Source organism: Ovis aries, chromosome 21 (genome assembly GCF_016772045.2).
Source record: "Ovis aries strain OAR_USU_Benz2616 breed Rambouillet chromosome 21, ARS-UI_Ramb_v3.0, whole genome shotgun sequence".
In the NCBI taxonomy this organism is placed as follows: Eukaryota; Metazoa; Chordata; class Mammalia; order Artiodactyla; family Bovidae; genus Ovis; species Ovis aries.
Window position 1 is genome coordinate 29,946,825 of NC_056074.1, and position 26,805 is coordinate 29,973,629.

The window sequence follows — 26,805 nt, forward strand, 5'->3', positions numbered from 1 at the left end:
CTATTTAGTAGATGCTACCCATGCATTGTCGGGATGCTGTCAAACTTCAGTTTTAACGTAAGTTCTGCAGACCTACTATCCAGCACAGTGACTCCAGTCAACAGTACTGTACTGTACAGGTGCTCCTTAGAAGAAAAGCCGTGACAAACCTAGACTGCAGATGAAAAAGCAGAGACGTCACTCTGCCGACAAAGCTCCATACGGTCAAAACCATGATTTTGCCAGTAGTCATGTATGCGTGTGAGAGTTGAGCACTAAAGAATTGATGCTTTAGAATGGTGGTGGAGAGGACTCTTGAGAGTCCCTTGGACAGCAAGGAGATCAAACCAGTCAATCCTAAAGAAACCAACCCTGGTCATTGGAAGGATTGATGTTAAAGCTGAAGCTCCAATACTCTGGCCACCTGATGAGACGAACCAAGTCAGTGGAAAAGACACTGGCAAAGAGTGAGGGCAGGAGGAAAAGTGGGCAACAAAGGATGAGATGCTTGGATGGCATCACCGCCTCAATGGACATGAGTTTGAGCAAGCTCCAGGAGTTGGTGATGGGCAGGGAAGCCTGGCGGGCTGCAGTTGATGGGGTCACAAAGAGTTGGACACAGCTTAGCAACTGAACAACAACAACAACAAAATAACTGAACATTTTTAAAACAGTAGATCTTAGATACTGTCAGCATAACCAAAAAAAAAAAAAAAAGTAATTTTAAGAGGTGAAGGATGTGTTAACTAACCTTATGTGGTAAAGATATATTGCAATATATATGTGTATCAAATCATCATATAAAACTTATATAATACTATTTGTCAATTATATCTCAATAAAGTTGGAGAAAAATAATTTCTTGTTACCAGTAGGCAAACACACCAAGTTACAACCCTGGGGCATACAACTCTAGTTGGACAGTTCTGTGATGGCAAGAAAGGCACCCAATTGGCTCATCTTTGTACTGCCAGAACTTACAAAGTATTTGAAAATCAATATGCACCCAGGAAATACCTGCTCAAAAAATGCTGCCACTGAGATCTTTAGGGAGAAATCTGTACCAGACCCGCTCACACAAGAGAACTGCCTACTACATGGTTGTACACATGGACTGCTGCCAGGGATCAGAGCAAATCTGGGTTAGTTAACTCACAGGGCATATAATTATGCGACTTTTTACTCTTAAGCTTAATTATATTATCAATGAAATGGTATGTTCCTTATTTGTAATTAAAAGCCAACAAGTGGGGTTAGACCCTTATGTACCTAATTCACAGTCAGTTCCAGTTTCTGAATCAAACATGAACACTTGCAACTCACTATTAACTGAGATAAAAATTCAAAGTTCTTGCAGCACACATGTATACAGATGTCTGATCATTTGGTCCTATTTTAAAAATGAGAAAAAAGTTCCCCCAAGGTATTATAATAATTCATGTATTTTTAATTTCCTAAGATAGTCTCAATTTTAAATATAGCTGATGCTTGAACAATGCAAAGGTTAATCAGCATATAATTTATACGCACCCCCTGCATCCATACATTCAACCAATATACAGACCATGCAGTACTGCAGTATTTACTAATGAAAAATATCCACATGTAAGTGAATCCACAGCTTACACCTGCTCTGTTCAAGGGTCAACTGTAACGTATCACATATGATGACATGTCCTGTTTGAATTTGGAATGCACAGTCACTGTCACCAGAAGGCCTCCTACTTCCCTGACTCCTCCCTATTCCCCAGCCCCCCCACAAAAATAAGTTAGGAATGATCAATTTTTAAGAAAAATAACTATTACTTTACTTTAAAAACTTGGGATTTCCCCCAACTTATTCAGCATGAAACGGAAGGGGAAAGAAGACAGGATACTGAGAAGAAATTTTTCCCAACTCACAATATCACACTGTGACTTACAAAGATCACTGCCTTTAAATGTCATGCACAGATGATTGAGTCTTCCAGATGGAATTGTCTTATTTTTATTTTACTATTCCTGCTTCATCTTTTTGCTTCAAAAATCCCAAACACAGCATTTACAGTGCTGGTCATAATAAACAAAACAGCTGATTACTTACAAATGAGAAAATTAAGCATCAGTGCAATTAAATATACACATTTGAACTAAATATTTGATTACTGCACACAGCAGTGATTTCTGCTAAAAGTGAGCACTGAGTTTAAATTTATACCAAGAAATTCTTTTCTGTTTACTCAATAGATGTGAAAATCCATGAAGAGGTTAGAGGTCCTAACTGGATTCACATGACAGCTAAGTGGATTAAGCCAGTATTTCACTCAGCAGGTTGAGGCATGTGTACAGTAGAGGTCAGAAGGCATACAGAATGAACATGAACTTCACATACTCAGTTGACAATCACCAGTTAGCTAAGGCCATCTCAAGGAAGAACAAAGATGGTAAAGAACTTAACACTAAGAGTTAACAAAACCTATTAGAAAGCTATAATAATTAAAACAGCATGATATTTGTACAAGAGGAGAAAAACTGACTAATGGAATGGAAGAGAATCATGTCCAGAAACAAGCCACAGATATTTGGTTACCTGATTTATGAGAAACCTAACACTCAGTATAGTGGGGAATGGATAACATTTTTAATAAACGGTGCTGACTCCACTACATAACCATTTGGAAAAAATGTTTTGTTACCCCCTCCCTCACATCTAGACAAAAAGTAATCCTATTAATAGGTGGAAGCAAGATCTACATATGAGAGGTGACACAATAAAGCTTTTATAGAACAAAATACAGATCATCATCTTTGTGACCCTGGAGCAGGCAGATATTTTTTAACATTACCCAAAAAGCACTAAACACAAAGGGAAATCTGATAAATTGGATTATATAAAGACCCATTTCTCAAAAGACAAGTAAAGAGTGAAAGAGCAAATCACAGAATAGAAAAAGAAATTCACAATACAAATATCCGACAAACGACTAGTATCCAGAATATAAAAGGGACTCCCACAAACAATAAGAAAAGACATACAACTCAGTAGAAAAATGGGCAAAAGACAAACAGGCACTTCACAAAATACACACACCTACCAGAATGACTAGGTTAAAAACAAAGACAAATCAAGTACTGGTGAGGATGCAGAGGAGCTGACTCTCTCAAGCACTGACACTCTGTGATCCAGCAATTTCATTCAAAGAACATACCCAACAGAACACAAAATGGAGTCAAAACTGGAAACACTCCAAATGCCCACCAATAGTTGATGAGATAAATAAGTTGGGATACAGTCACACAATGGAATGCTACACTGCAATAAGAATGATCTATAATTATATACAAGATGGACTAATCTCACAGAAATGCTGAGCAAAAAGAAGCCAAACACAAAAGAGCACACCCGGAATGAGTCCATGTATAAACAACACAAATAGAGGCAAAAACTACTCGATGCCAGTAGAAGGATACTGATGATCCACAAGAGCGATAAGCAGGACTTCTTTATTTCTTGATCAAGATGCCGGTTACACAGACAAGTTTGGGTTGTGAAAAGCCATAAAGCTGTATGTGAAAAGTTATAAAGCTGTACAGGTATGATCTGTGCACATCTTCCATAAGTACATTACACCTGAATAAGTTTAAAAAAAAACAAAACAAAAAAATGGAAAATCACCTCCATAGTTAACCCTGGCATGGAGGGAGAAAAGGTCATCAGTCAGATTTCTAACCATGCTATAACTATCTGAAACCCTCTCCATTCAGAGGGAGCACCAGTAGTTTCAACACAGATTATGTGGGCAGATGAAGCCAGGACTTAAATGCAAGAGAGGATGAAGTGATAGTGGGAGATGCTAGACTATTTATGAGTATTTCCATGCATTTCCTCAAACCTCCTTGGTAACCAATATCTATCCAGCTGGATATCCAGCTCATCCAATCAAGTCTAAAGACAGAAAGAATTCCAAAACCCTCAGTGTCTTCTGGATTTGAAGTTAGATAAAATTCCTGTTAAATTATAATCGGAAGATTCCAAATCTCCAGAAAGTAGATCATAATGGGCATACAAATAATTGTATCAGTCAGGAATAATGTTCTGATGCATGTAATACGAAGCCCAAATTACAGAGGTTTAAGGAAGACAGCGGTTTTACTCTTCTCATCAAATGAAAGTTCAGAGAGGCATGTGCTGACATTGATTTGGCAGTTCAGGGATATATAGGGGAAGTGAAGTGAAGTGAAGTCGCTCAGTCGTGTCCGACTCTGCAACCCCCTGGACTATCGCCCACTAGGCTCCTCTGTCCATGGGATTCTCCAGGCAAAAATACTGGAGTGGGCTGCCATTTTCTTCTCCAAGGGATCTTCCTGACCCAGGGATTGAACCCAGGTCTCCAACATTGCAGGCAGAGGCTTTAACCTCTGAGCCACCAGGGAAGCAAGATCTCTGTAAATCTCCTGGCTTTCCTCTGAATGCCTCCAGAATACTGGTCTAGCCCTAAGCATCATGTCTAATTTCTATACAGGAGGTAAAAAACAAAACAAAACAAAAAAAAAAACAGATAAAAGGCCTTTCAAAAGATCTTCATTCAGAAATGTCTGCCTGCATCTGCTGACCAGGACTATGTTACATGGCTGCTCTGGCTGGAAAGGAGGCTAAGAAATGTATGGGGTTTTTTCAGCTAGGCACACTTCTGCTTCTAGGAAAACTTTAAGTTCTGTTAGAAAGAAGATACGGGGAAATGGGTATCCGACAAATTAGGAACTTCTGCCATAGCTATGATGAATACTTGTTGCTTTTACTAATGCTGAATATATTTTTTTAATCTAGCAATTTACAAGTTTGTGGCTCATGGCACTAGAGACAATTTTCTGTGGTAGAACTCTGGCAGCTATTTTTCCAAAGCATTTTTCATACTACTCCTCTCAGAAAGAAATGTACAAGCTCCACCTCTATAACATTAAAAGGTCAGGCAGAGCCACCATTTCTTCAGCTAGCAGCTAAAGATCAATGCCTAGACTGCTTTCCTTTCATACTTCAACTTTAATCTTTTAAACAGGAAATTACCAAAAAGCTGAATAAAGTTTTCTAAAATACTCAGTTCTTGGATGTAGTAAGTTAATAATGAATACCCCTTCAAAAAAAAAAAAAATAGAACTTCTTAAATTCTAAAGACAGTATTTCCCGACAAACTTTTTCAGAATGAACAATGAATTCTCAGTCTGACATAAAGCATTATTTACCATTCTTCCAAATTAACTTAGCATCTGCCATCTCAGAAAGTCAAGTAACATGGCACTTTTCTGCTGAAATATAGTTATCAGAATACAAACTTTTCCTCTCACAGTAAGTGTCTTGGACTGCAAGGCAATCAAACCAGTCAATCCAAGAGGAAATCAACCCTGAATATTCACTGGAAGGACTGATGCTGATGCTTAAGCTCCAATACGTTCGCCACCTGATGCGAACAGCCAACTCAGTAGAAAAACTCCTGACGCTGGGAAAGATTGAAGGCAAAGGGAGAAAGAGGCAAAAGAGGATGAGATGGTGAGATAGCATCACCGACTCAATGGACATGAATCTGAGCAAACTACAAGAGATAGTGAAGGACGGGGGAATTCGGCGTGCTGCAGTCCATGGGGTCACAAAGAGTTGGACACAAATTAACCAATGAACAACCACAAGAACTATGCAACAACATAAGCCAGAGCCAGCTTTTCACCAAAATGGTAACACCAGTCTTGATCCCTCAGTCTTTCCAACGACAACAGATTCTGAAAGAAAACCTTGTTATCAGAGCCCAGTCTGAACACTGGCTAGTGCAACCAGGACAGGTAACTCAAAGGCTGAGCTACTCTATATCTGCAAACGAGATGCTGCATTTATCGTATTCTCATATTCAGAGATATTACTAGATTTTTATTGACCACCATGGGAGGAAGGAAAAAAAGAAAAAAAAGACTATTGCAAATGCCATCATTCCTACATTGTCACACACACAAAAAACCAAAATTTTTCCTGTGGATGTATTAACTCACTCATTCATTTGACAAATATTTATGAGTTTCAGTGTCTGAATAATGCCCAACCTTTAAACAATGTGAAAAGAAAGCTAAGGTATTAGTGCGATCCAGATCCAGAATGACTTCTCAACCAGGAGAGCGAGAGGATCACTTTTACAGAGAAGATAACAAGAACTGCAGAGGAGGAAACCAGCCCGGTCAACACACAGAACAGCAGTAGTTAACATGGCAGTTTTTGTAAGTGAGGACAACATCCTTATAGAGACTATCACTTTAGGAAAGGAATATCTAGTGAGATTTGGCTGTGTGGACATGAGATTCCTCTGAGACTAATAAGAAGTTCTTCCAATTAAGCTTTTTGTTTTGGGAGTTTTGCTTCGTTGTTTTTCTGGAGTCGGGTCATTCAACAATTCCACAGAAAGCAAGGGAAAACTACACCCCAAGTCAACAGGCAGCTTTTCCCATCCTCAAACAATTCCTTGCTCAGATGCACAGCCTCAGAGGGTCAGAGGTCACTGGCGTCTTTGTACTCAGTTCCATGGTAGTTACAAACAAACTTTTGTCTCCGTTCCTTCAATGACACGGGCTGCAACAACAAAACTGACTAAACTTCGACATCTGCGGCCTGCTTGTGCATTACTCAACTGAAGGGCCACAGCATTTCACTTACACTTCAGCCATATATTATTAAATCTCTTTTGTGAAATAAAATCATTTATTTACCTGGGCGCAAATGAGTGTTGATTCTAGCCAAACAAAGAACAGTAAGTGGTCTTATGATTTCTTGTCATAATTATCATACTTCCTGTAACAGGATTTAGTAAACCTTTTGTTAAAGACCTTTGTTTTTCAGGATTTTTCTCACCCCTGTTGCCTTTCTCTATTTTAAATCATACCCGCATGGTAAAAAGTAAAGAAATTTATTATGGGCTTTTATACAGAGTTACAAGTCTAAAAGTTCTTTCTTAAAATGTGATAATAAATATATCTAAATAAGAAATCTCAAAGTTACAGAATTTATTTTACAACAGAAGAGTCTAAGCAATTTATGTTAGGAAAAATAATATAAGTATAGTATTATAATTTAGACTACTAGTAATTTTACCTTTATGCATATACCTGGACAACTTTTTAAGCATTAAAGTTAAACATTTAATTGTTAAAACTGTCCTTTTAAAAACAACGTTTAAATAAATTCCTACTACTTTTATGTGCTAACAGCAACCTCCAAAATCTATTCTTATACTATTATAGCTGAATAATCAAAAAAATAATTACCAAAAAATTAACCAGTAAGTAATCAAAAAGGGAATTACACGAACAACTTTAAAGAAAAAAACTTCTTTTTAAGAAAATTTTTTAGCAGCCGAGCTGAGAACTAAATGAACACATCAACTGAAGCATGATGCAGGAAGGACTCTGCCAGTACAAAGATAAGAGACAGTTTCCTCCACCAAGAAAACTTTCTGTAACTATTTCTAATGAAGGCAAATACTCTAGAAGGCTGAACATACCTCTGAAAATTTACTGAGCCCTCAACAGTATGCTAAACACCACAGTCCTCTCAGAGCAAATGGGTCCAATCTCACTTTTTTAAAAAAAGCGTAATGAGCATACACTGGAAAGGAATACAGCTGAAAGAAGCCAAAAGAACAAATGCATATAACAGAGATCACAGGAATACAGAAATACTGTTGAAATGGAGGATGGGGTGGCTCTGAACAGGGCTACACAAAGGAAGAGGGTCTAAAGTAACAGGAAAGTTATTCCAGATCCTGTTGCATGAACTTCAGTAACTCAGAAATATTTCTAAACCACAAGGGCCTTTATCAGCTCATTTAACCAAACATTTCTTTTTTTCCACTTCTGCTAAAGTCCCTAATCCTAAACACTAAGAATACCATAATATTTTTCATATCACAAATCTAGCTAAGACTAAGCTAAAGGATTTTCTAAACCCTTTCTCCTGTTTCAGGCCTTTCCTTTCTAACTTCCAAGAGGTTAGCATATAAACAGATCAGCTACAGTTACATGAACTCAGCTCTCCATATGCTGAAGCTTAGGCCTCTATTTTGGTTAGACAGTAATGCTAAAAGATAGAAAGCCAGTAAAAACCAAGCATTTTTTTGTTTCCATCTCTTCATCAAAATTAAACACTGTTGTGCATCAAAGGATACTATGGACAGACTGAAAAGGCCACCCACAGAATGGAAGAAAATATCTGAAACCACATATCCGGGAAGAGATTGATATTCAGCATATATAATGCCAAGTCAACTACAAAAAACTTTATTTTAAAAAATGGGCAGTAACCTCCCTGGCAGTCCCATGGTTAAGACTCTGCACTTCCACTGCAGGGGCATGGGTTTGATCCCTGGTGGAGGAACTAAGATCCCACATGCCATGAAACATGGCCAAAAAACTAAAAATAAAAAATGGACAAAGGACCTGAATATATTTCTCCAAGATGATACAAAAACTGACAACAGGTTTCCGAAAATAATCCTCAGCATCACTACCACTAAGCAAATGCAAATCAAAACCACAATAAGATACCACTTCACATACAGAAGATCCCCTGGAGAAGGAAACAGCAACTCACTCCAGTATTCTTGCCTGGAAAATTCCATGGACAGAGGAGCCTGGTGGGCTACAGTCCAGGAGGTCACCAAAAGTCAGACATGACTTAGCGACTAAATAACAACATGATCCAGAAATCTTACTCCTGGGCATATATACAAACAAGTGAAAACAAGATCTCAAAGAGGTATTTGCAAATCCATGTTCACAGCAGCAGCATTCACAACAGCCAAGAGACAGAAGCAACCCATCCCTCAAAGGATGAAGGAATCAACAAAATGTGACACATACATACAATGGAATATTATTCAGCCTTAAAAAGAAAGGAGATCTTGTCACATGCTACCGCATGGTTGAACCTGGAGGACATTATGCTAAGTGAAAGAGGTCAGTCACTAAAAGACAAACAGTGCGTGATTCCACTGAGATGAGGGCTCCAAAGTAGTCAAATTCATAAAAACAGAAAGGATGCTTAGAACAGTGGGGACCAGGGGCTGCAGGAGGCAGAAACAGGGCATTCTTTAATAGGCAGGGACTGTTAGTTTTGCAGGATGAAAGTGTTCTGGAGATGTTTCACAACAACGTGAATATATGTAAATTATATAGCCAGTGAATATACTGGACAGCTAAAAACAGTTAAAATGGTAAATTGTCACATAAATTTTATCATAATTAAAAAAAAAGTATGAGTAACAACTTCATGAGGCAACTGTGATGATAAAGCAGATAATGTATGTAAGGAGCTTATAACAGTCTGGCATATCAATAATAAATAAATGTTAGTAGTAACAGTGGAGAAGGCAATGACACCCCACTCCAGTACTCTTGTCTGGAATATCCCATGGACAGAGGAGCCTGGTAGGCTGCAGTCCATGGGGTCGCCAAGAGTTGGACACGACTGAGCAACTTCACTTTCACTTTCCACTTTCATACATTGCAGAAGGAAATGGCAGCCCACTTCAGTGTTCTTGCTTGGAGAATCCCAGGGACAGGGGAGCCTGGTGGGCTGCCGTCTCTGGGGTCACACAGAGTCGGACACGACTGAAGTGACTTAGCAGTAGTAACAGTAGCTACTGATATTAGTAAGACAGACATGTATCATTTAGCGACACTGAATTGTGAATTGAGGATGATTGATTGATTGATTGATTGATTGATTTTACTTTACAATGCTGTATTGGTTTTGCCATACATGGACATGAATCCACCACGGGTGTACATGCATTCCCAAACATGAACCCCCCTCCCACCTCCCTCCCCACGAATCGATGATTTAAAAAGAAAAAAAAAGAGTTTCCCTGAAAATGAAGCGAGAGAGATCAGTAAATGTAGGAACGAGAGCACTTATTAAGTATAGTAGGAATAGAGAACCTCTGATGGCTCGTGATCAGTTAGAGTAAACAGAATGAAGCATCAGTTTAAGAACATAGTTTCAGCAATCCAGAACACAGGAACACAAAATCAAGCCAGGTAAAATTAATATAAAGAAACTGGAAAAGGCACTGCAACGATGTTCCAGTCATGCCTCAGAACTCAATAACAAGGGAAAAGAAACCTGGTTTCAGAATGCTAAGCAACCATCCCTTCAAATCTGTGCTTTAACCAATAAACACAACTCCTCATAAAAGTTATGTTGGTTAGCAGGTCAATATCTAACTGCCAGGTTGGTATCATATATTTCACATTTGGTGGCTCAGCTGGTAAATAATCTGCCTGCAGTGCGGGAGACCTGGGTTCAATCCCTGGGCTGGGAAGATTCCTCAGAGACGGGAACGACTACCCACTCCAATATTCTGGCCTGGAGAATTCCAAGGACTGTATAGTCCGTGGAGTCGCAAAGAGTTGGACACGACTGAGCAACTTTCATTTTCTTTCACCCATGAACATTTCTAACAAAAATATGCATTAAATATAAAAAGCCTAACCTTTCATCACTCAGGAAGCCTTTGGCATTAAATCCCAGATTCTCTAGAAGCAGCACAATTGAATGAACATCATGCTCTAATGTCATTGACAACCTGTCCCCAAGTGGGGAGTTTGACAAATTCTCTCTCATACATTCGAGGCCCTATCACCATGATGGGGTTGGTTAAATACAAAAGCACACATATTCAAAGTAAAACCCTGACTACTTAGAACCTTTACAGCAGGGCTTCTCAACTAGGCACTATTCACATTTGGTGGGGAGAAGGGTTGGTGAGGAAGCCTGTTCTGTGCATGAGTAACGAAGCAGTAACATCTACTCAAGGCTATGGTTTTTCCAGTGGTCATGTATGGATGTGAGAGTTGGACTGTGAAGAAAGCTGAGCGCTGAAGAACTGATGCTTTTGAACTGTGGTGTTGGAGAAGATCCTTGAGAGTCCTTTGGATTGCAAGGAGATCCAACCAGTCCATCCTAAAGGAGATCAGTCCTGGGTGTTCATTGGAAGGACTGATGTTGAAGCTGAAACTTCAATACTTTAGCCACCTGATGCGAAGAGCTGACTCATCTGAAAAGACCCTGATGCTGGGAAAGGTTGAGGGCAGGAGGAGAAGGGGAAAACAGAGGATGAGATGGCTGGATGGCATCACTAACTCAATGGACATGAGTTTGAGTAAACTCCAGGAGTTGGTGATGGACAGGGAGGCCTTGGTGTGCTGTGGTCCATGGGGTCACAAAGAGTTGGACACGACTGAGCAACTGAACTGAACAGAGAATTAACTTATGCCAAATGTAAGAATATGAATCTGGGAAATATCCCTTTCTCAGGCTCAAGTTAAATGTTTAGAAATTATTTCTCATTATTCATAGACTAGTGCTAAGAAAACACACAGGTACTTTGAGTTTAAACAGACCTAGATTTGAATTCTAAATCAATCTGGCATTTGAGTAAGTGACCACAAATTTCTGAGGTTTAAATAAAATAACATTTGTAAAGATCAATGAAAAAATGGCACTAAATAAAAAATCATAACTAGTTTAGAAAAGAAATATTTCTAAAATGCACTGCACATTTTCCCATTTTAATGTAATCTAACCTTTTATAAACAACTCAGGGTGACCATTTCAGACAAGCATCACTGCAACAACTAAATATGACATGAATCCAGAGCAGAGAGCCATCAAAATGGATAATACACAGTTAAGTTGCAAGACACTGGATGAACTGTTTGAATCTGATAAAAATCATACCACTTCATAGGGATTGTCAAGTTGAATCTTTAGGTTAAGAAGTAACAATAAAGGGAAACAACAGAACAGAAGTCGGGACAGAAAAACTAAAAAAATGCAACTGCCTGCATGCCCTACATGAATCAGAAGTGATAGGCTGTCCAAAAAAAAAAAAAAAAATAGTACAAGAAAAGGAATTTGGGTTAGTAGAGAGAATACACCAGAATAAGAGTCAGAAGAATGGAGTTCTAGTTTCAACTGTCCTACTTGAGTGAGAATGTGTAGCTACACTAAGCCACTTAACCTCGATCTATATCCTCATTAATAAGAAGGGCACAAACCTACTTTGACACTTCTAACACTGTCAGGCGGACCAGATACCGATGCTGATAGAAGTGCTCTCAAAGCCGTATGTAAACGCTCTATGCCGCGAGCCCTGCAGTCGCCCGACAGCAGTGCAGAGCAGGGTTCCTCTGTCTTCTGCACTCGGGACACACGGAGATGACAGCACTGATGTGGGCACACTGCGGCAAGTAAGCCCGGCTGCAGGCGGTCACCAGAGGTCAGGAGAAGCGCTCGCCTCTCTGTCGCTGACGATCCTCTCCAAGGAATGAGGAAATGTTTCTGCCCTATCTGTAATACATTCAGAGTCTTGTCTGGCACGCCAGTTAGGGAGCTCTAATTAAAATGCAATGTCTAGCTTGGAACACTGTAAGAGGGAATTTAACTTTTTCCACAATAAATGGCTCTGGGAAACAGAATCAAGACCAGAATCTGACAACGACAGAACAGTACTACATTGGACCTGGGGTACCCGCTGACCAACTCCCTTGACCATGGGGCCAACTGTTCTCAGGACCTAAACTAACAGGTATGCCCAACTGCAGTCCACACACCCCAGCCCTCTTCTTACCAGGACCCCCGAATTTCCTGACTACTTCTAGGGTTTGCTCAGGCTTCTTCCCTGAGTGGACCCTCCAACAGCAAATGACCACACCATCAGTATTTACATCCCCTGGGCCCAGGGATGATCAAAGCGACGCTATCTGAAAGGGGTAGAGGCATGCATGGTTTCAAGTGCCCACACATATGCACATGCAAAAAGTCCCTCATGCCAGGAGCCTGGAGGGAGACGGGTACCTGCCCTTTCCCATGGTGTGGAATAGAACTCCCAGGAGTCAGAGAATTCCCTCTGTGACCCAGATTTAGGTCATTACGAAGTTGTCTTTGTTAAGGTACGTGATGCAACATCTGTATCAGTTCACCTGATTAATAATGTGCAAATGTTTAGACATACAGCATACAGACTTCCATTTGTATTCTTGCCCGAGTTCCAGAAATGCTGGGGATGGGCCCGCAAAAGGAGCTCAGTCACATGAGGAACAGTTGAAGAAAATAAGTACATTTAGTCTGGGAAGAAAAAAAGTTAGTGGGAAGATCAAAGAACCAGCCATTTCTCACATGACAACTGAAGGCCATCATGTGAAAAAATGAACAGATCTGTGTGGTGCTGGAAATGAAGGGCAGGTACATTCCACTCTAACACAACAAGGAATGGTAAACATTAATAATTCCTTTTAAAAAGGACTGGGGGGACTTCCCTAGTGGTCAAGTGGCTAAGACTCCGTATTCCCAGTGCAGAGGGCCCAGGTTCGATCCCTGATCAAGGAACTAGATCCTACATGCTGCAACAATGACCCGGCACAGCCCCCTCTAAAAAAAGTATTTTTGAATTAAAAAAATAAAAAGAATTGGGCAACAACAAGGTCATACTGTATAGTACAGGGAACTATATTCAGTATCCTGTGATAAACCATAATGGAAAAGAATAGGAAAAAGAAGGCACACATATATGTATAACTGAGTCACCCTGCTGTACAGCAGTCATTAACACAACACTATACATCAGTAAAAATATATAAATTTTTTAAAAAGACCTGGGCTGTCAGGTGAGTAATAAGTCAGACACTGAAAATACAGAAGCAGAGGGTACGTGCTGCTCTTCCAACGATAATGTGGAAGGAACTCTGATCCTGAGAAAAGGTAAAGACCACATTTGACCGAGAGGCCTATGTAACTGCAGTGTGAATGGGTAGCTCTATATAGAGACAAGTGCTTTGAGACACAGGCAAATGGAAGCTAAACTCTGAAGCATCCTTTCTCTATTAAAAAGTCCCTGCTGTCAGCTCACTCTTGTCATTTGCCTCCTCACAAAAATTGAAGTAAATTTCTCCATTCTACCATATTAATTACTTAAAGACTACAGCAGCCTTGTCTCAAGGGACTTTTCCATCCTCCAGGAAGTCAGAACCTTCCCTGCTGCTCCTGGGGTCCCATGATTTATCATTATCACTGAAAACCTTGTCATCTGTCCCCACGATGGATGACACCTCTCTGGCACCAACAAATACACACTCTACAGAAATGCTAAGGATACAACACATATCTAGACAGAGCCCAGGCCTCTCAAACAGCTTGCAGAAAATGGGGTTACAAATGTAAGATAAAAGCAAATAAATGCAAACTGAAATGAAGAAAATAAAATGAGGTAATAAAGAAGACAGAGCCTGTGAAACTGCCTGTACACAGGTAAGCATACAGGCCTCTCTGGGGCAGCAGAAGAGAGCCATGAGAAGACCTGAAGGAAGCACATTCCATCCTTCCTTGTAGATGGCTGAAGAGGTACATGCATAGCTCGGTCAAGGGATGAAAAGCAGCAGCACCCACTATACATCTGCTAGAATGGCCAAAATCCAGAACGCTCATACCACCAAGTGCTGGCAAGGATGTGGGGCAACAGAACTTTCATTCAAAAGCATGCTTATCATACCATCCTAGAATCACCTTCCTTGGTATTTACCCAAAAGCTGAAAACTCCTATCTACAAAAAACATGGATGTTTATAGCAGTTTCATTCATTACTGCCAAAACCTGGAGGCAATCAAGATGTCCTTCAGCAGATGAGTGGATAAACCGTAGTACACCCAAAAAATGGAATATTACTCAGTGCTAAAAAGAAAGAGCACTGTAGAAAATTATAATAGAGAAGGGAATACCAGACCACCTGACCTGCCTCTTTAGAAATCTGTATGCAGGTCAGGAAGCAACGGTTAGAACTGGACATGGAACAATAGACTGGTTCCAAATAGGGAAAGAAGTACGTCAAGGCTGTATATTGTCACCCTGCTTATTTAACGTATATGCAGAGAACATCATGAGAAACACTGGGCTGAAAGAAGCACAAGCTGGAATCAAGAATGCCAGGAGAAATATCAATAACCTCAGATATGCAGATGACACCAGCCTTATGGCAAAAAGGGAAGTAGAACTAAAGAGCTTCTTGATGAAGCTTGAAGTGAGAGAGGAGAGTGAAAAAGTTGGCTTAAAACTCAACATTCAGAAAACTAAGATCATGGCATCTGGTCCCATCACTTCATGGCAAATAGATGGGGAAACAGTGGAAACAGTGTCAGACTTTATTTTGGGGGACTCCAAAACCACTGCAGATGGTGACTGCAGCCATGAAATTAAAAGATGCTTGGTCCTTAGAAGAAAAGTTATGACCAATCGGACATGACTGAGAGACTGAACTGAACTGAGCTGAACTGAGACAGCATATTAAAAAGCAGAGACATTACTTTGCCAACAAAGGTCCGTCTAGTCAAGGTTATGGTTTTTCCAGTAGTCATGTACGGATGTGAGAGTTAGACTGTAAAGAAAGCTGAGTGCTGAGAACTGATGCTCTTGAACTGTGACGCTGGAGAAGACTCTTGAGAGTCCCTTGGACTGCAAGGAGATCCAACCAGTCCATTCTAAAGGAGATCAGTCCTGGGTGTTCATGGGAATGACTGATGCTGAAATTGAAACTCCAATACTTTGGCCACCTGATGTGAAGAACTGACTCATTGGAAAAGACCCTGATGCTGGGAAGGATTGAGGACGGGAGGAGAAGGGGATGACAGAGGATAAGATGGTTGGATGGTATCACCGACCCAATGGGCATGAGTCTGAGTAAACTCCAGGAGTTGGTGATGGACAGGAAGGCCTGGCATGCTGCAGTCCATGGGGTCACAAAGAGTTGGACGCGACTGAACTGAACTGATAGAGAAATAAGATATCAACCCATGAAAAGACATGGAAGACACTTAAATATTTATTACGAAGTGAAAGAAGCTAATTGAAAAAGCTACATACTGTAAGCCTCCAACTATAAGACACTGTGGAAATGGTAAAACTATGGAATCACTGAAAAGATCCTGAGTAACAAGGGGATAGGAGTGGGAGGAAGGTGGGGGACACACAGGTGGAGCACAGGGGACAGAGGAAAGGACAGAGGCAGGGAAGTCTGCAGATAATTTTCCAGAGGACAAAAGCAGCTAGCCTAGGTGTTAACCATGAAAAAACTGAGACATCGTCAGGTCCAGTTTGAATTCTGAAGGTAGAGTTGATGGGACTTATTAACATGAGATGAGAAGAAAAAAATGGAGGATGACCTCAGAGCCTGCACAACTGGGTAGACAGTCTGGCCACTTCACTTCAAACAGTGAAGACGTGGAAGAAGTGGAGGGAGGAGTAAATGAAAGAAAGCGTAATTCACAGTTCTGCTTTGTTCATGAGACATCCAGGTGGAAGAATGGCATTAGATGATGAGTCTAGAGCTCCAGAAATCAGTACCAGAGACAGGAATCTGAGCCCCCTCGGCATATAAACAGTATCTGAAACCATGAAAATGGATGAAATCAGGAGAGCCTAGGGACATTCCAAATTTTAGAGGGGGAGGTAGGCAGAGATAAGCTGCAAAAAGGACATAGAGAATGAGTAGCTATAAGGTCAGAGAAAGTAGTCGGCCAGTGGGAAATGCTGATGAGAGGTCAGTAAGACACAGATGTTGTATGACCTCTGGCTTTGACAAGATACAAGTCATTGCAGCCTTGATTAAAAGCAATGCCAGTAAGTGGAGAAAGTGAAATGAAGTCACTCAGTCATGTCACTTAGCGACCCCATGGACTGCAGCCTACCAGGCTCCTCCGTCCATGGGATTTTCCAGGCAAGAATACTGGAGTGGGTTGCCATTGCCTTCTCTGCTCCTGGGCCTTGGCCTCCTTCAATTTCATGAGTGGACCTCCTTAGGAGTGAGTCTTCCTGAAGCTTATCCTACCCAGTACTGTTGCAACCTGAGAGCCAGGTGTCCTCAGGTCAGGGTGCAGATCCCCAGGCAGGCTGAGGCATGACAGCCTCCTAGAGATCGAATCCCTGGGCAGGTCAAGGCGTGATGGCCTCCAGAGAACAAGAGCTCAAAGAGATGAGGCTAAAGAGAGAATCAGTGGTAAGGAAGTGGACACAGCAAACATAAACATCTCCTGTTGCAAAATGGAACAAAGAAATTGGGCAATAGCTGAAGGGAATCATAAGGTGGAGGAGAGAAGATGATTTAACAGAGGTGATTTATTCTAATACCTGTTAAAGTATTAGTGGCTCAACAAGACAAAACTATATTCCTTTCTCACTTAACCATCCAGAGAAAAATGAACAGTAGTAGGTGGTTCTGCTCTATAAGATCATCCAAGGACCCATCTTACTGATCCACCTCCTCCTAAAGTATTGCTCTCAACTGAAAGGTTGAATTAACACAAACCAGTACTATATTCTCCTAGCAGAAAGGGATCAAGAGGAAAGCAGAAAGCAAGAGCAAGCAAAAAGCAACTCACTTTTTCTTTCTAAGGCCCTGACACAAAAATCGCTCATAGTACTTCTGGTCATTTTCCAGTTACCCAAACTTCATCATGCGGTCACATCCACGTGTAAGAGGAAGGCTAGGAAATGCAGTCCAGCTGGGCATCCATGTGCCAGATAAACCTGAGGGCCCTATTACTGAAATGAAGCTGAAGAGAGTGGCATCTGGTGAACAATTAATCATCACTGCTGCAAGTAATATAGGGCACGTCTGCCTACTAAAAGAGATGATCCAGTAAGCAGAGAATGATAATTTAAGGGAAAAAATAATGGCAGGAGTAAAAGCCTTAAGAAGCGGGAAATGAGATCCAGGGCTCAGAGTTATTGCCCAGAAGCAGAGACACGTTGAGTCTCCTGTCACTTCTCACATGCTTGACTTTTCAGAAGAATTGTTGCCCCTTGAATGCACTTCCAGAAAATTAAAGTGATCCCTTTCTTCTATCTAGTAAATCAAACAATCATGTAGAATGAGTATAAAAATCTGGCCTGGATTGAACAGTTCTCACTTGAATTGTCTCCTAACAGGCTGACTCTTTCTCCTAACAGGCTGATTCAAAGATGCTGCTGCTCTTTCAAGGAGAATATGACCAAATTTCAGAGCTTAAGGCAGTCTAAAAAGTTTATTTTACAAATGTTCAAGGCCACAAAGCATCCTTTCCAACAGTACACCCAAGTCCTTGAATGGCCACTGATAGATCAGGGATGATTATCCCACTGTTTCTTATCCACTCTTTCATAATATTCTTCTTCATAATATAGTTTATCTTCCCAATGGAATGGAACACTTCCTAAGGGAAGAGACTCGATGCCAACTTCTTTCATACCTAGGTTCCACTGCATTTAGCGTGGTACCAAAAAAAAACCTCACTTGTACTCAACGGATACTTTTCAGTTCACTAAGACGTTTGGCTTCCTGTACGCTACCAGAGCAGGACTGTCACTAAGTCCTGAAGACCACTGTTTGTCAGGCTCTCCTCAGGTAGAAGATCAACGGAAACTGGGGAAGTGCAAGAGGATAGTCCCTACTTTAAGAAAAAAAAAAAAAAATCGGAGAATCATGGAATTTGGGAGCGACAAAGAATCTTCAGAGACCTCTAGTTTGACCCCTCATTTCATCAATAGATACAAGGAAAATGAGGTTTTTAGCAAGATGAATTACTGGTCCAAAGGCACAGATTTATTTACAGGAGAGCCAAGACGAGAACCCAGGTCCTCTGACTTCAAGTTCAAATCTCCTTTCTCTGTTAAAGCTTCCTTATCTTTTTTGCCTGCCCTTAATAAACCAGGTAAGTACTAAAGTTCACATAATATGTTCTTCAGTCACTGAAAATGCTACTCATCTTGTGAGTCCTTCCACCATATAACTCTCCAATAAAAAGAGAACAGGAATTACTACTTCCAACCTACACACAATGGGATAAAAACAGGGCAATCACATGGCCTGCTCAGGACCACAAGGCTGAACCCCACAAAATAAAGATTTTATTAATACTATTTCAAGGGCAAAGGAATGGAATTCTATTTCAGAGCTCCTCCCCAGAGGGTGGTACCTATCTTTGGTAACAGAGACAACGTACACCTATCACACCGTGTCCAGGGTGCATGGGCCATGTGTGCCTTTTCTCTCAGGGCTTTCCATCTCCACAGGCTCTGAAACTAATGCCTACTATGATCCAGGGCATAAAATAAAGTAGTAAATGGATGCAATCTCCCTGAAAATCAGAATTCTACTTCCACTCTGAACATTCTGGTTCATAAATTACATATGAGAAATTAAACCAAACACCTCATTCCTCACTTCCTTTTACCTACCTAAAACACCTCCTGTAAATACCAGGGAAGCTCCCTTGTTCAGGTACACTATGAACCTGCAAACATCTATTTTACCAAATCTTTACATTTTGCTGCCATGGGGAATATTCCCGCTCAGTCTTCACCTCTTCAAACAGGAATTCTCTGGTTGGTTTTGTGGTTTATATGCTTTAACATCAAAAGAAAATCCTGTCTCCTCGAGATGGAGGGTCTTGTTTAGGCCTCTACTGTTTCTATGGGGCCACAAGTGTTGTTTTCCAGGGGCTGTAGCTCTGCAGTTTGATGAAAGGCCCTCTGCCCACCCTCCAAGGACAGCATGGGGACATCAGCACCCTCCAGAGGTCTCCCTGGGATTATCCCTCAGCCTGTAAAGAACACCAAAGGCATGAAATTGCACTATTTGTAGGATGGCAAGAGCCACACTGACCCCAGCCCTGTTCTGTTTGACTCAGTTAGAACAATAGCCTTTGTTTATTTGCTCACTCCAAGTTTGGGATTAATGTTAAATAAACCAGCATTTGAAGCTGGGAAGTACATCCAATTTATCCATAGTAAGATAACTTAAACCAAATATTTCAGAAAGCAGCTTAACAACGAAGCTTCTGGAAAGTACACTAGGCCTACCTTTACGGAAAAAATATTAAGTTTTATTATTCCACCTCTGAAGAGGCTATAATAGAGATGCTAACACAAATCCTAAATTAGACTTAAAGGGTGTCACAAACATTAAAAGAAGTCCCCTAACCCTGGCCAAATGTAATATTCTTTTCCTAAATATCTTTTTCAAAAAAACAAAAAACAGGAAATACCAAAACCAAAATAGAACCAGTATTTAAATTCAGCTTGCAAACATACATTAGTACCAAGAAATTATCAAGAACCAAGATCTTTGAAAAACAGAGCAGAATTATCTTTCCACTTATTCTTAATCATCTAAATAAGCAAAGGATTAATAAAAATATAGTACAATATACGAGAGATTTCTCAAGTTATCCCATTTATCAGCTGTTAACTAAACTAATGGTTTCAGTAAAGGAAAAAATTCGGTACCAAGTAACATACCACTCAGGAGAACAACTCTATAATATTGGGGCAAGGTGATGTACAACATTTTAGGCGTATTGTTTACAACTAGAATTCATGATCACCATCATCTATAACTTACTATGTACTTATTATATCCCTATAACGTATATAGCATCACGATTCAATGGACATGAGTTTGAGCAAGCTCCGGAGGATGGTGAAGGACAGGGAAGCCTGGCATGCTGCAGTCCGTGGGATCGCAAAGCGTTGGACCCGACTGAACGACTGAACAATATCGTATTAAGCCTTCACATGTAACATTTCATTTAACCATCACTACAATCTTCTAAGACAGATTCTATATTCTCTGATTACAAAGGAGGTACCTGAAACACCAAGATGTTAATTTGTTTGTCCAGGATCAAAGTTTCTGTCACAGCTGACATTCAAACACAAGTCTGTCTGACTCCAAAGCAAAAATCAGTACCTTTCCAGAGGTCCTAATCCCTATAATGCTATGACAGGAAACCATGCTTGTGCTAAGCAGAGCAAAAATTTTATGTTCTAAAGCAAAAACGGGGGTTTCTGGTGGCTCTGTGGTAAAGAATCCGCTTGCCAATGCAGGAGACACAGGTTTGATCCCTGGGTCGGGAAGATCCATCCCCTGAAGAAGGAAATGACAACCCACATCAGTATTCTTGCCTGGGAAATCCCATCGACAGAGGAGCCTGGGGGGCTACAGTCCATGGGTTGACAACGAGTATGACATAATTTAGCGACTGAACAACAACAACAAAGCAAAGACTGGCAAACTTTTTCTATAAAGGGTCAAGTAATAAAACTGCTAAGCTCTGCAGACCATACTGTCTCTGTTGCAAGGAATCAACCCTGCTGCTGTACAGCCAATACAGCCACAGACACGACATAAACAAGTGTGGCTATAATCCCAATAAAACTTTATTTATGAGCACTAGTATCTGAATTTCATGTAACTTGCACATTACGAAATACTTTTTTTTTTTTTCTACCATTTGAAAATGAATCATTCTTAGTTCATAAGCCATACAAAATATAAGCTGCAGGCCAGATTTGGCCTACATACTGAATTTTGTCAATGTCTATCCTAAATAATGCAGACAAATATAAAATATATTTTAGTAAACAGCTCTTTTCACACTTCTAAGTTGTAATCTCCTTTAATATTCTGAAATGATACTTTACAGAAGCTCAAAGTCTCAATAAACTAAACATCTGTCCCCAAATAATCAAAAACTCTGAGTCCAAAACTGTAGACACTACATATGGATTTCCTAAGAATGAGACAGAATCACGAAATTTTGGAACTCAAAAAGATCTAACACATCCTCATTCCTTATGTGCCTTTTAAAAAACTGGTATTAAGACATTTAAAACAGCTAAACACTAAGTTTATAGGTAATGACAGTAATAGGCTATGAATTTAAGAAGCAATACAAAGTATTTTCAGATCCTTTCATTTGACTTCTCTGTAAGGAAGACAATGCAAGCCTCCTTGCAATGTTCCATTTTGTTTTTGTTGTTGCTTAGTCGCTAAATAAATCATGTCCAATTCTTTTGCAACCCCATGGACGGTAGCCCACCAGGCTCCTCTGTCCATGGGATTTCCAGGCAAGAATACTGGAGTGGGTTGCCATTTCCTTCTCCAGGGGATCTTCCTGATCCAGTGATCGAACCTATGTCTCCTGCATTGCAGGTAGATTCTCTACCAATGAGCCACCTGGGAAACCTCATCCCAATTTTACACCTAAGAAAAACAGGCTCAGAAATGTACATAACTTGCCCAAAGCAGGGACCAAGCCACACAGCTACTAAGTGGCAGAACTGCAACCACAACCTGATTTTAAGTCCCTGCTGCCTCCTAACTACTTCCATAGACATCAAATTTCACATTAATGGGTTAAACCCTAAAGATTGTCATGAATTATTAGTCATAATCTTCAAAAGCAATGAAACCGTTTAGTGCATTTCATTTGATTTTCCTTATGCTATCAAAGTCTTCTGAAGAAAACAGCTGCTAATCCTTGACATTCGTCAGATGCATTTACAGTCAATAGTGAATCTATGTATACTGTGCAAACAACATACTAAGGCCAGCACAGAAAGGGAAAACACTGCTGAACAAGCCAATCTAAAGACGGACTAAGACGAGACTTCCCTGGTGGTCCAGTGGTTAAGACTTTGCCTTTCAGTGCAGGGGGTGTTGGTTCAACTCCTGGTCAGGGAGCTAACATCCAACATGCCTTGTGGCCAAAAAAACAAAACACAGAACAGAAGCAATGCTGTCACAGATTCAATAAAGACTTTAAAAATGGTCCACATCCCCAAAAATATCTTTAAAAAAATAAAATAAAGAGAGACTAAGTGAAAGAGAAATAGAGATGAATGAATTCCCATTAAAGTCTGAGCCCAATTGCAGCATAGCTTCTGGTGATTGGAAAATGATGTGGGGGTTAGGAAAAGAAAATAAAAGGAACATAATTACTGGAACTCAAGCCAACATCAAAGACTCTAATGACAGTTGAGCCTGCCTGGCTGCTTCTTGGTCTCTCCCTAGAAAACAAAAAGTTACATAACCAAAGAAGATTCTTCCAACTAACACTTCCTCTGTGGCCCACTTACACCCTATCAGCCACCTCAGTGTGCATCTCCATACAGTAAACTGGGCTTCCACCCCAGCTGGGTCTGGACAGGTCTCTGTCCAAAGTGCTGCTTTATTCTACAGACTGCTATAGAGATGATCGTATTAAGACAACCGGCTAGAGCACAGTTTCAACCTCACGCCATTCTAGAGACTTATTCTATGAAGAATCACCACACACTAAATTTTAGGAATGAAGCCAACTCCAGATAATCCTGAAAACGGACATCACAGCATCATAATATCCCATCTTCACAAACAGCAGTGTTAAAAAGGAATTCACACCAATGAGTGCTTGAAAAACTTTGAGGTCATGTTGTAGCAGCAATTAAAACTTCTATTTCTCAAGTACAAGGATCAAATGTCAATATTCTAAGAGTCCAATGTACCCAATAAAGAAAAATATATTAATGAATCAAAATTATCACTACCCAAAAATGTTACAACAAATTCAATTACTGATTCAAACTAGCATATTTTCTGGATGCTAAGACCCACAATACTCTAGCACCATATGCTTTTTCTTCTTCCAATAGAAATACAAATATAGACAACGTTTACAAAAGCAACCAATGTATCAGAAGTTACTTCCATTCAGATTGACTTAAAAGGTCTAAATCTGTGCCAAGTAAAACTCTGAAAGAATGGAAAATAAAAGAGATGCTGACAACAATGCAATGTGGCCCAGCTGCCAGCTATCCATGTAACATCATGCAGTGCCCCAAGCAGTTTAAAAGCAGATTGCAATTCTGCATGCAGATCAAAATTATAATTATCCAAATTCTATTTCCTAAAAGATAACTATCAAACTGCAACCCAAGCATCCTCCTGGGGTCTCCTCCTCCCGTCCACCTTCTTTAAGCTTCAGCCAGAGAATGTGGAGTTATAAAGGGTCCAGAAGTAGGCTATAGCTAAGCAATCTGGTTTGACTTTCTCGCTCTACCGTTTCTGTTCATCTGTTTGCGAAACTGTTAAACATGAATATTTAATCAAGTCACCAAAATGAGAAAGGCAGGACGGGGACGGGGTGGCGGGGGAGACCAAGGGAGGAAAAAGGCACTAAAGTCACCAGCACCGTCCAATGTGCAGAGGCAACTTCAGCCAATTAGAAAGATGAGAGGGAAAACTCCACGGGCGCGACAGCGAGCACGGCGGGGAGCGGGCACGGCCAGGGCGCCCCGGAGCGCCGCAGCAGGCCGGGAACCGCCCGGCCCGGTCCGCCGAGGCCGCGGGGAAGTGGTGGGCGCGGGCGGCTGCGGCCCGATCGCGGTCAGCCCCGGGAGGCCGAGGAGGGAGCCGGGTTGGGGGATGGAGGGGGGAGGAAGGGGGAAACCCGAGATGGCCTTCCAAGAACATTCGATCCCGAACCTTTACTTTAAAAAGAATTTCTCCCGAGAAGGAAAGCCAGGCCCCCCAGCCCTTCCCTGCGGCGCCTGCCCACGTCACCGGCGCCCCCGGCCCTCCCGCGGCCCCCGCCTTACCGAGCCCCGCGGCCCCGCCGCGCCGCCGCGGCGTCGCTGCGCCCCGCTCGCCGCTCCGTGTCTGCCCTGCGGGGCGCCGGGCCCGACGCCCTCCCCTTCCTCCTCCTCCTCGTCCTCGTCCTGGTCCCGATCCTCGCCGCCGCCGAGCGCCGCCCGCGCTCCGAGCCTAGCGCCTGGCCGCCCGGGGCAGCCGCGGGGGCTCGGCCGGGCGCCCCCCGCGCCAGCGCCTCATCCCGCCGCGCCGCCCCGTCAGGCTCGGGGGCGGGGACGCCGGGCTCCCGGCCGCGGCCTCGGAGTCCTCCTCCCCTTCGACCCTCACCGCGATCGCCCTCCCCCGGCCGAGCCGGCCCCGGGGATGCGGTCCTGGGCTCGGAGCCCCTAGCCCGCCGCCTCCGGGCCGCCCCCGCAGCGCCCCCGCCCCGCTCGCGGCGCGCGCCCGCTGGAGCCCGCCGCCGGGCCGGGCCTCCGCCTCCCGCGCTCCGCCTCCTCCTGCGCCCGCGACGCCCGCAGCAGGGAGAAGAGGCGCGCGGCCGCGGCCCCCGGGCACGAGCACGCGCGAGGAGGGCGGGCGGAGCGCGCGCGTGGCCGAGGGCGGCGGGGGCGCGCCCGGGCCTCGCCTGCTGTTGTCCCGGGAGCGCACGTGCGCGGCGGGGGGGCGGCGAAGGGTGGGCTGCTCGCGCTCCCCCGGGGGCTCCGGGGGTCGGCAGGGCGCCGGAAGGGTGCCGGGATGCACCCTTGGGGGTTCGGGCGAGGTCTGCCGCCTCGGCTTCTGCACCGTGCTGCGGTGCAAAAACACAAACCCTGCCGCAGCAGCAGCGACGCCGGGAAGAGCCATCCTCCGAGACTACGGCAGTGGCTCCTCTCCACTCACAGCTGACCCCGGGGTGCTGTCACCGCGCCGCGGAGCAGAGGGGGGCGTTGCCGCAAGTCGGGAAGCTCCCTGTCTCTCCATCCCTTGCGCATTTTGGTCTAAAATCAACTCGCATCGGTTATTATTTGGAATCTGGGCCTAAAAGTTCTATTGGTTGTCTTCATTCAGAGTTACGGACTGGAAGATTGGAAGTGACCTGGCAAGGGAGAGGAAGGACAAGAAAGGGTGAAAGAGCAGCAACCCCGGAAGGTCCGTGGCCAGGAGACACGTGAAGCCCTGCGTGTGTATGGCACTGCCCTTGGTTCTCCCTCCTACTCCTTTTGTTCAACCTCTAAAGGCTGCGCAATACTTCGACCTGCAACAAGCGGTCTGTGTAACAGAACAGATCTTGACATGCTACCCTTTTCTGTTTTGATCTTTTTCTTTTGTATATGTACCATTCACTCCTTCTGACTCCTTTGGGATCTGAATGTTGGGAGGGGGTTAGCCTCCATAATTTAACTCAGTACTCAAATCCACCCATGCCAAATACTGCATCGTCTAATGTCACTGCAGTGATTCGGGTCCACTCAGCATATAGTCATGTCAGTGGGAGTCACTGAATATAAAACGTGGCCTTGACCACAGTTAGCAGGATTTCAAGGGCATGGATGTGAAGCAGGATTTCAGCACATCCTGGAGAGAAATTAGGGAGTGAACATGTACAATAATGTCACTCCTGCCAGCTTCAGTATAATCAAGGGTTCTTTAATGATGGAGATTCAGAATGTTTTCTAGCAGAGAAGGAGGGAAGGGATGGAATGAGATTCGCATAGAGGCACAGACTTGGATGGGAAAATTTAAAGACACGTACATTAAAGAAATGTATCCTGGTAGGCACCGTGTTAAAAATCTGCCTGCCAATGCAGGAGACTCAGTTTCTATCCCTGAGTGGGGAAGATCCCCTGGAGGAGGGCTTGGCAATACACTCCAGTATTCTTGTCTGGGAAATCCAGTAGACAGAAGAGCCTGGCAGGGTACAGTCTACAGAGTCAGACACATCTTAGCAACTAAACAACAACTCAGCATCCTGGTTTGATAGCCATCTACTTGAAACAGGTAGACTTAGGATCTATAATGGTCTAAACGGGTACTTCCCAAGTGCTGGAGAAACAGCCAGGTGAGTGAAGAAAACTGGAGACCTACAGCTTCATCCAAACTCATAGTTTAAAAATTACTCTTTCTCCAAACTGCAGGAGTTCCATTGGTTCACCTTTTGACCACAGAGAGCTATCTCTGCTAGAGAGGGATGAGTGTGCAGAGAGGGTTTAATAGCGTGTGTTGTTCCTAGGGGATTGGTGAGCATGAAACAGAAATCTCCTTTGATGTCAAGAGGTCAGGATGGGACATTAAACCAAGCCACCATGAGAGATGAGTTTTGCCCAAGGCTCTCATCCCTTTGTTGTTGTTGTTCAGTTGCTAAGTCATGTCTGACTCTTTGATCTCATGGACTGCA

General features: G+C 42.5%; 1 protein-coding gene across 1 annotated transcript in view; it reads right to left on the minus strand.

Moving 5' to 3' along the window:
- Nucleotides 1–24,930, minus strand: part of ARHGAP32 (Rho GTPase activating protein 32) — a 197,755-nt gene extending 172,825 nt beyond the window's left edge. Inside the window, exon 1 of the mRNA XM_042238117.2 lies at nucleotides 24,440–24,930. The gene's annotated coding sequence lies outside the window, so the exon portion shown is untranslated. The remainder of the gene's footprint in view (nucleotides 1–24,439) is intronic.
- Between the last annotated feature and the right edge of the window lie 1,875 nt (nucleotides 24,931–26,805).